This window comes from Bos grunniens, chromosome 16 (genome assembly GCF_055505025.1).
Source record: "Bos grunniens cultivar Pamir isolate PY7600 chromosome 16, Bosgru_T2T1.0, whole genome shotgun sequence".
NCBI classification, from domain to species: domain Eukaryota; kingdom Metazoa; phylum Chordata; class Mammalia; order Artiodactyla; family Bovidae; genus Bos; species Bos grunniens.
The window spans coordinates 34,184,789-34,194,475 of record NC_141180.1 but is presented as its reverse complement, the minus strand read 5'-3'; positions in this window follow the sequence as shown (position 1 = coordinate 34,194,475).

Genomic DNA, 9,687 nt, shown 5'->3' with positions numbered 1-9,687 from the left:
CAGGTAAGGGGCTCCTCTGAGGAATGACAAGGGTGGTTTCTTGTATACTTGTCTCAGCCCAGAGAAAGGGAAAGGGAAAGCCCAGGGAAAGGGAGCACTCATGTGACAATGAAGAGATCATTTCACATGTGCTAAGCACATATGTGTGCCAGGAACCATGGGGGCACCATAGGGGTTGTGTGGCCTAATAGTTAGGAGTACAAACTTGGAGTCTTATGGTTCTAGGCTCAAGTCCCAGACTCATATCTCACAAGCTGCATGACCTTGGGCAAGTTGCCTAACCCTCTGAGCTTCAGTTTCCTCACCTGTAAAATGGGCATGACCATCAAACCTCCCTCTCTCAACTGTTTGGAAAAGTGCTAGCCCCTAGAACTTTCCTTATTTACTCTTTTTGGACCACATGTGCACTTCGCTTCAGTGTGCTAGCTTCTCTAGCTGCAGAGCACTGGGCCAGTAGTTATGGCGCACGGGCTTAGCTGCCCCGTGGCATGTGAGATCTTCCTGGACCAGGGATTGAACCCATTTCCTGAATTGGCAGGCAGATTCTTAACCACCGAACCACCAGGGAAGTTGCTTTCATTTACATTTTTTTTTTCTAGTCATATTAAAAAAAATAAAACAGGGAATTCCCTGGCGGTCCAGCGGTTAGGACTCCACACTTTCACTGCCGAGGGCTGGGGTTCCCACAAGCAGTGCAGCACAGCTAAAAACAAATAAAATAAAACATATAAATAAAAAGGCAAAACAAAAACAAGCAAGTGAAATGAATTCTAATAATACATTTTATTTAACCTAATAAATTCCAAAAACATTACCATTTCAACATATAATCAGTATAAAAAAATCATCAATGAGATTTTACATTCTTTTTTTTTGCACTAAGGCTTCAGTTTCTGCGGTGTATTTCACATGCACAGCACATCTGTGTGGACGAGCCCCTTTGCACATGCTTAGTAGCTGCAATGGCCAGTGGCTGATTTTTAGAGTTAGACCATGCTGCAGAGGGTTTGACTCTGAAATAAGACCGTGTGGGATAAGCACACAGTGCCCTGTGGGTGCCCGGAAGGTTAGAACTATTGCTATCGGCAGGTGTTTCTGGAGTGGTCCAGTGGGGAAGACAGGTCCAAAGTCAATTCAAAGGCCCATCCCAGGACAATGGGATTGAAGAGGGAGTGATTCATTTGGAATTTGGATGTTCTGAGATCCAGAGGCCTTCCGATGTTCTCTGTATTCGACTTGGGCCTTCGAGAGTGGGCAGGGTGTCAGTAGACAGCAGACGGCGATGAGAAGGATATGGCAGGGGCAGAGGAACAGAGCCAGGAAGGGCTGGGCCAGGGTCAGAAGCTCATTTCCGTCCCAGGAACCCCAGTGAGTAACAGAGGGAGGGGGTTGAGGTGAGGCGATAGGGAGTGGTGGGGACTGTGGAGGGTGGAAGGGTGTGTGCCCGTCTCAGGCAGACACGACCGGGGCACTGGAGCCATCAGGAATATGGGTCCGGAGCTGCCAGGCTCCTCTGGTTTGTCCATGGAAGCCAGAAATCTGGATTTTTATGTGAAATCTGACTTTTTAAAGTTGGCAACCAAGTCAAATTCTTTTGAAGCACTGTGCTCGGCCAAACAAAACATGTCTGCCGGCCGGCTTCTGCCCAGGCGCCTTGTCGGCCAGTTGTGGTGGAGCCCGTGCTGGAGGAGAAGGGAGAACGGCATCGTGTGACTAAGATAGAGGGTGGGGGATGCTGGCGTGTGGGTTGGTCTGCCTGGCCGAGGGGCCCTGACTTTCCCGAGGAGGCTGGGGAGCCACAGAGCCCATGGAGGCCAGAAGGCAGCTGGGCTGTTTCAGACTGAGAAAGACAGATTCTGGCATCTTGGGATGGGTGGCAAGTTCTAAGTTCCAGGTCTGCCTGGAGATGGCTAAGGGCCCGCAGCCAGACACCTGCACAGGCTGACTCAAGTCAGAGTGGTATTCCCAGCTGGGGACCCTGAGGGGATCGAGAGCAGGAGGTGGAGGCAGCCCCCAGGAGCTGCCCCACGGTCACAGAACCACTTTCTCCCTGCCTCTCACCTCCAGGGCTGTCTCCACTGACTAGCTGCTCCTATGGGTCCCCTTGGTCTTACTCCCCATTGACTATGGGGCTCTCTGCCCACTCAGACTCTCCATGATCTCAGAGCTCCAGGCCCACTAGCAGTTGCCCGTCTCAATTCAAATTCTCAAGAGAACAGATTGAATTGAACAGGGTGGACCAGGTGGCTTCTCTGTCCCAGTCAACTATGTCCAGGATAAGTGCCACGTGGGACAACATCTCCCCCTTACTGGGCTCTCTTTCTGCAGGGTTGTAACCGAGGCAATGTGCTTGAGGGGGAGCCCATGGCAGTCCTGGAGGTGGGGGACAGCCTGTCCCAGTGCCTGATTCCTCCCCAGCTCCCAGGGGCCCCTATCTGGGCCTTGAGAGCTATCAGGGTCCTCAGCGGTTTTCCTGTGGTTGGAGTTTCTGGGGAGAGAAGCATGCATGGACCCTAGGAGGTTGTAGCTTTAATGCAAAGCTCAGGGAAATTAGATTCCAGAAGGTTGGGACCAAGCAGTTCACGGCGGGGTGGGGGGGTCTAGAAAGCAGATTGAGTACCTTGAGGGGGGCTTAAAACAGATGGCGGGTATTGTAGGCCAGAGAAGTCAGCCAGGTAGAACCCCAGTGTCTGGAAGAACCGGGACAAAGAACTCTAGAACCACAAGCCCCACATGGCAGTTGAGAGCAATCTGGCCCTATAGTGCCTGGAGCCGTCATGGCAGGACCCAGAGAGCTGGCAAGGCAGCTCCAGGTCCCTGTGGGGGAGGAAGTAGCCCAGAGCCTGCAGAGCTTAGGGCCAGAATCCAGAAGTCTTGGGGCAAAGGATGTTAGAACCCAACCCCAGCCCTGAGCTGTGACAACCCAGGGACTCAGATACACAAGCAGATCTCATCTGGCTGAGTTCCCCAGACTGAGGAGGGTGCATGGGAAACTCCCCCAGAGCTGGCTGAGGTCTCCAGGTCTCTGGAAGCCCAGGTGACAAAGGGGATGCTGCTAGGTGGTAGAGAAGGGCCATGCTTTCCACCCCACCCTCAAGCCAGCTGCGTCCTGGCAGGCAGGCTGGGGCAGGGCCATCAGGGTCCTCCTAGGGCTGTCTCCCACCTCAGCTACCTTTGCCCCCAAGCTAGAGTCAGGACAGGTGTCCTTGACCCTTCAGACAGCTGAGGAAGCAGAGATTCCGAGAGGGATATCAGAACTGTGTGATTCTGTGAACCGAGTGAGGCGGGGCTGGCCTGAGAATTCTGAGAGTTAGCGGGGTCCCTTCTCAGAACCCCAGGCTCACACTCACCAAGAGCAGACTGGGGGACTGTGCCGTCGCTTCCCTCTCACCCTGGAAGCTTCAGGACACTAATGGAGACCCTTGTGCAGCTGTTCTTGCACACAGCCTCCTCCTCTCGAGAGCCCCCTGTGCTGCTTTCCAAAGGGCCTTGCTGCCCACTGGGCCCCACATGAGCTCCTCAAGGCTTGTCAGGGTCACCAATGAGTTCCCAGGGCCCAGCTCAGGCCTAGACACAAGGTAGGCCCTCCAAGGACTTACTGTGTGTTTGCTGAGTGAATCCAGAGAACCCAGGAGACCTGGGACCCATCACTGTTCCCTCCACCAAGAGTCTTCGAGGGAAGGGACAGGGTCCTGGTCACCCGTGAGTCCCTAAGGGCCAGTCCATGAAAGGGGGCAGGTACCCTACTCTGGTTGGGGAAGGGACCAGGGTAGCCTTTGGGAGAGAGACCCGGGCCCCAGGGGAAACTTCCATACCTGGGGCTCATCTACCCAGGGCCCCCCAGCACCCACCTCCAGGTGCGATGGGGTCTGGGCAGGCTTAGAAGCACACTGAGTCCCTTGGGAGAGTCTTTGCCACCTCCCCAGGGCTCCATTTCTGTAGTTAAAAGTGTTTTGTAACCATTAAGATGCTGTCCAAGTATCTCATGATGCTATTTACATAAACTACAAGATCAGGCAAAACTGATCAGGCAAAACTAATCAAAAGAGAGTTCAGGACCATCCCCTAAGAGGGGAGAAGCTGACAGCCCCCATGAGGGAGACCTCCACATCGAGGCTGGTGATGCTCTACTTCTTAACCTGGGTGCTAGTTATTTTGCACGAATACGTTTTTGTGAAAATTTTACTAAGCTGTGTACTCATGAGAGCTGCACTTTTCTATACCTATTTATTTTACACTTTCATAAAGTTTTAAAAATGCTAAACAGCACCAAGATCATAGTAATAAAACATTAGTCTCCAGGTCCCCTCCACTTATGGAACCCTTACCCCCATCCCTGATAGCATCTCTAAATGAGAAGAGAGGCCTCTGCTGGGGGTGGGTGGCAAAGGAAACCGGGAGCTGTCCTGACCTGCGTGCCTATCTACAAGAAGGCATCATTTCCACTGAGATGGTACCTTTCGGACGAGGAGAAATAGCAGAGCTGTCTAAAATGCCTTCATTCCCACTTTCCAGGAGATTGAGAAAATGTCTCCCAATCACACCAAAAACAGAGGTGTTTTCTTTTGAGGTGGCTGGGAGGCTTGAGCAAGTGGGGGGCGGGGTGCGGAGGGATGGCGTTTAGTCACACCCACGACTTTTCAGAGAGAGGGGGAGGGTGCGCCGCGTCCTCCCTGCTGATGCCCCGCGCTGCAGGGTGCAGGCTCTGCCCAGCGGGGCGCCGGGAGGAGGGGCGCGGGGGGCGGGGCCCAGAGTCCCACCCCATAGGCGGGGCCCCACTCCACTCCTCCCACCGCCCACCTGCCCCGCCCCGCCTCTCACCGCCGAGGGTCCCTCGGGCGCAGCGCTCCGGCCTCTGCCCAGGCACCCGGCCGGCGCCCGCCCCTCCGCCTCCATCGCGGTCGCCCCCCGCGCCGACCTGCAGCGCCCCCAGCCCCTCCCGCGTTCCCGGCCGCCCCACGCCTCCTCTATGGGTGAGTGCGGGGCCCCCGGCCCGGCCCGGCCCCGCCATGCAGGCCGACTGGCCTGGCCGCCTCCGCGCCGGCTCGGGGAGGGGCGTTGGCGAGGGGCATCGCGGGCCGGCCGGGGAGTTGGTGGGGGTAGGGGGGAGATCAAGGGCAGGGCAGGACCGGCTCCTTCCCCTCAGCAGGCGGGGGCTCAGCCCTCTCCCTCCTCTGGGGAAGGCCTGCTTGAGATGGGAGGTAGACGCCGGTCTCAGAATCAGGGCTGTGGGGGTCCAAACTCTGTCCCCATGTCGGGGCGCTCTTCTTCACCCCTTCCCCTGGCCCTGCAAGCTGGCCGGGGTGGGCAGCCTCTTTGCCCCACTTCCCTGTCCCCTCTGCTGCTGCACCCCAGGAAGAGGGGCAGCTTGGAGGGGGCCAGGTTCTGGGTCAAAGATGGACAGCGGGTGAAGGGACCACCCTAGGTTCTTGCTGGGGAGACCATCCATAGAGGCTGCGATGTGCAGGGCAGGAGTAGGAAGGGATCTTGGACCCCTGGAGTCCCCCTTTCCCTCACTGTCTTATAGGAATCCCCCAGGAACCCTGGGGCCCCAAGGTCACTGAGCCACCCCCCTTCCCCTCCCCACCCCCCACCAGTGGGACAGAGAGAGGGAGCAGTTCATTTCCAAAGATGTTTTCTCCCCTTGGAATCTGGATAATTTCCCTAGGGAGCTGCAACAAGAAAAGGGCTCTGCACAGATTCCTGTGCAGATAAGTTGGCATTTAAAAGAGAAAGGGACACTGCCCTCCTTTGAAGGGTGCATTGAGGAGACCGCCCCACCCCGTCCTCTGGTCAGGAGGCTCCTGGGCCCCGGGGAGCCAGGGTCCTCCTGCCTGGGGCGCACCCTCCCTGGGCCCCGCCCAACTAGTAACCCTCCTTTCCTCTCCTTTGCAGAAGACCGGAGCCTGGAAGAAGAGAAGGGACTGCGTTGTCAGAACCCTGACTGCATGGACAAGGGCCGGGCTGCTAAGGTAGGGAGGCTGGCGGGCCTGGGGACTGCTGGGGCAGAGGGGGCAGGGTGCTAACCACCCCCTCTATCCAGGCCCGGGAATCCATGGGGCCCTGGCAAGGGTGCGCTGGCCTGGCCACAGTGTGGCCTGAGTTCAGGGGTGGGCAGAGCTGCAGGATGGCTGGTTTAGGAGGCAGAGGGGCTGACCTTGGTTCAGAAAGAGCAGAGTTGGGGGGGACTTCTATGAGGGCAGCAAGAGCAGGGGTGCCTCAAAGCCCTTTCTTGCCCTACGGTCCTTAGAGGCCTGAGGTGACAGGCACTGCTGCTTAATATCACTGATGAGGAAGCTGAGAATCAGCAAGCAGAGACACCCCCCAAGGTTCCGTTCCAGTGCCCCATGGGCACTCTTCCTGGGCCACCAGGCCACTCTTCAGGTCTGGGCATGGGTCAGGGACACTATGGGACCTTGTGACAGTGACCGCAGGCCTGGGGATGAGGAAGGGAAGAGGGGGCCCACTGGTCCTGGAGTGTCAGGATTTGGGAGCTAGGAGTGGACAAAACAAGAGGGATACAGATAAAAATGATGGGGGCCTTCTGCCTGGCCTGTGCTGGGCCCTGTGCCTCGTGTGCTGTTTGTGGTAGCTCTGCTGGGAAGGTGTGGGTCGTTGCCCTGTTTTCCAGATGAAGATACCAAGGTTCAGAGAGGTCCTGTGACCTGGCCGAGGCCCCACAGCTCAGGAGAGACTGAGCCAGGGTTGGAACCCAGGTTGGGCCCCTCCCCACATGCATTTGAGGGACAGCAGTGGTAACTGCCGCAACTCACCATGTCACCCCAAGCCCCGAGGACTCTTTATCTCCTCCCTCTGGCCTTCTGACACCTGTCCCGTCATGATTCTCATTCACAGTAGAGAGGTAGCGGCTCACCTGAAAACGCATCTCTAGGATAAGGGAGAGCTGAGATTTGAACCCAGAACCCTGATCTGTGTGGTGCCAGAGCCCTGTTCCTAGCCACTGTGCAGCTCAGCTCTGCAGTTGCAGGAGATTAAAGATGCCACCCCGTTATACCCTTCCACCCGGACACAGCCGCTTACATTCTGTACAGGAAGACCATGGCTGGAAGGAACATGGAGGGCTGTTCTGGGGGTGGGGAGAGGTGGGGGAGGCTTCCAGTTGCCGTGGTCACCGGCAAGGGGGCGGCTGTGATGTCAGATGCAATCTGCTGGCACGGATGGTGCCTGGCATCAGGGCTCTGGTGTTGGCTGGCTGCCTCTCCCCCATATGGGGGCTCCTGGCAACAAATTGGCCCCAGTTACCCTCAGTTACATCCTGCCAGGGGCCTGTGAAGCCTTGGGGCCTCTGCCTGACCCAGAGGGATGGCAAAGGAGGCAGGCCACAATGACCCAGCCTCTTCTGTGGACAGCCGCTCCTCAGGCAGGCCCACAAGCTGCCATGGGAAGGGGCAAGGGTGAGGCCTGTGAGATGAGAGCTGGTGTCAGAGTGCCTGAGGCTTTCTGCAGCCTCCAGGTCTCAACTCCAGCCCAGCCATGGGCTGCCTGCAACTCAACATGGCTGACGTTGGCATCAGCAGCAGACCGTCACCCAGCCTGCAGGGGGAGAGCCCTAGTTCTGTCGCTGGTGGCACCCGCTTTGGGACAGGTGATACACACTTGGGCCACAAGGATGCCTGAGCGATCAGAGGCAGAAGGTCTAGTCAGGGAAGACATCTTGGAGGAGGGGACCTCTGATGGGAGTGAAAACGTGGACATGCATACATGCTAAGTTGCTTCAGTCGTGTCTGACTCTTTGTGACCCCATGGACTGTAGCCCGCCAGGCTCCTGGTCCCCAGGAGTCCATGGGGATTCTCCCGGCAAGAATACTGGAGTGGGTTGCCATTTCCTCTCTCAGAGAATCTTCCTGACCCAGGGATCAAACCCATGTCTGTTATGTCTCCAGCACTGACAGGCGAGTTCTTTATCACTAAGTCCGAAAACGTGGACAGGCAGAGCAGAAGCCAGGGGCAGTCCAGGAAGGGGGAACTGCCACAGGCAGAAGTGCAGAGGCAGAAAACAAGGGGCAAGAGGCAGGTCTTGGCAAGGGTAGGAGCAGGCTGGAGCAGAGGGTCAGAGGAGGTGAATGACACCCAGGCTGGTGAGAGAGAGGAGCAAAGAATATCCTATTGTTGATGATAATAAGAACCACCAGTGACCAAACATGTTTACGTGCCAGGCAGGTTGTCAGGCCCTCATGCTTGTTTCACTGAACTTTTGTGAGAACCTTAGAAGAAAAGTGTTATTATCATTCCTATGTGAAACATAAGGAAACTGAGACTCAGAGAGATGAAAGAAGAACTAGCCCACGTCACACAGCATGACTGGCCAAGCATAGCCTGGAATGAGATGGAGAGCCTCGTTCTTACTGTCCTCCCCAGCCATTCTAGGAACCGCTAGCAGGATGTGACTAGCGTTTTGAAGGAGATGACATCATTCATTCATTCACCAAATCAGCCTGAAGCACCTGGCATGCCAGGCCCTGTTCTAGGCCTGGAGATCTCCGGGGAACAAAGGTCCTGCCCTCCTGGAGCTGACCCCAGCCTCCCAGGGAGGAGGAGAGAAGTGAGGACTTGGGTTTGTCAGACTGGCACCCCCCAGGCTGCCCTGGGGAAGGGCCATCTTTCAACTGGGCTGGACCCTTCTGCTTCCGGGCCCACCCTCAAGGGTTTTTTTGGTGTGTGTTTGTTCTTTGGCTGCACTGGGTCTTCATTGCTTTGTACAGGCTCTCTCTAGTTGCAGAGAGCAGAGGGCTACTCTTTGTTGCGGTGCATGGGCTTCTCATTGCAGTGGCTTCTCTCGTGGCAGAGCATAGGCTCTAGGGCTCACGGGCTTCAGTAGTTCTGGCACACCGGCTCAGTAGTTATTTGCACAGGCTTAGTTGCTCCTCCACATGTGGACTTGTCCCAGAGCAGGGATTGAACTCGTGTCCCCTACATTGGCAGGTGGATTCTTAGCCAATGCGCCACCAGAAAGTCTGAGGATTTTTGTTTGTTTGGTTGGTTTGGTTACATCTTTGTTTTTATTTATTTTTGGGTGTGGCACGCAGGATCTTAGTTCCCCAACCAGGGATTAAACTGGTTCACCCTTCATTGGCAGCATGGAGCCTTAACCACTGGACTGCCACGGACGTCTCCACCCCTGAGGTTTTATTTGAGCCTCTCCTGGGTGCTGGGGCTCTTGAAATGCATCAGCCACTCCACGCCTCCCTCCTGTTCTGGAGTTCACTCTGAGGGAATGGAGATAACCAGGATGGGCTTCCTGGAGGTGGCTGCAGGTGTCCAGAGAAACGAGGGCTTATTAAGATGGAAGAAAGCTGAGTGGGAATGGGGACGGATATTGGGAATGGATAAAGTGAACAGGGCTCAGGGGATGGGGAAAGGTAGGCAAAACTGAACAGGGAGCATCCTGAGGTCCAGGTGAGGTGTCTGAACTACCTGTCTTGGGGACCACAGAGGGAGGTGGTGTCCCTACACTTCCCCAAGAGGAAGCTGTATAGAGTAGGGGGCCTTCCTGGTGGTCCAGTGGCTAAGATTCTGCGCTCCCAATGCAGGGATCCCGAGTTCCATCCTTGGTCAGGGAACTGGATCCCACATGCCGTAACTAAGAGTTTGCTTGCCACAGCTAAAGACCCCATGTACTGCAGTGAAGATTGAAGATCCTGTGTGTCGCAACCAAGACCTGTCACA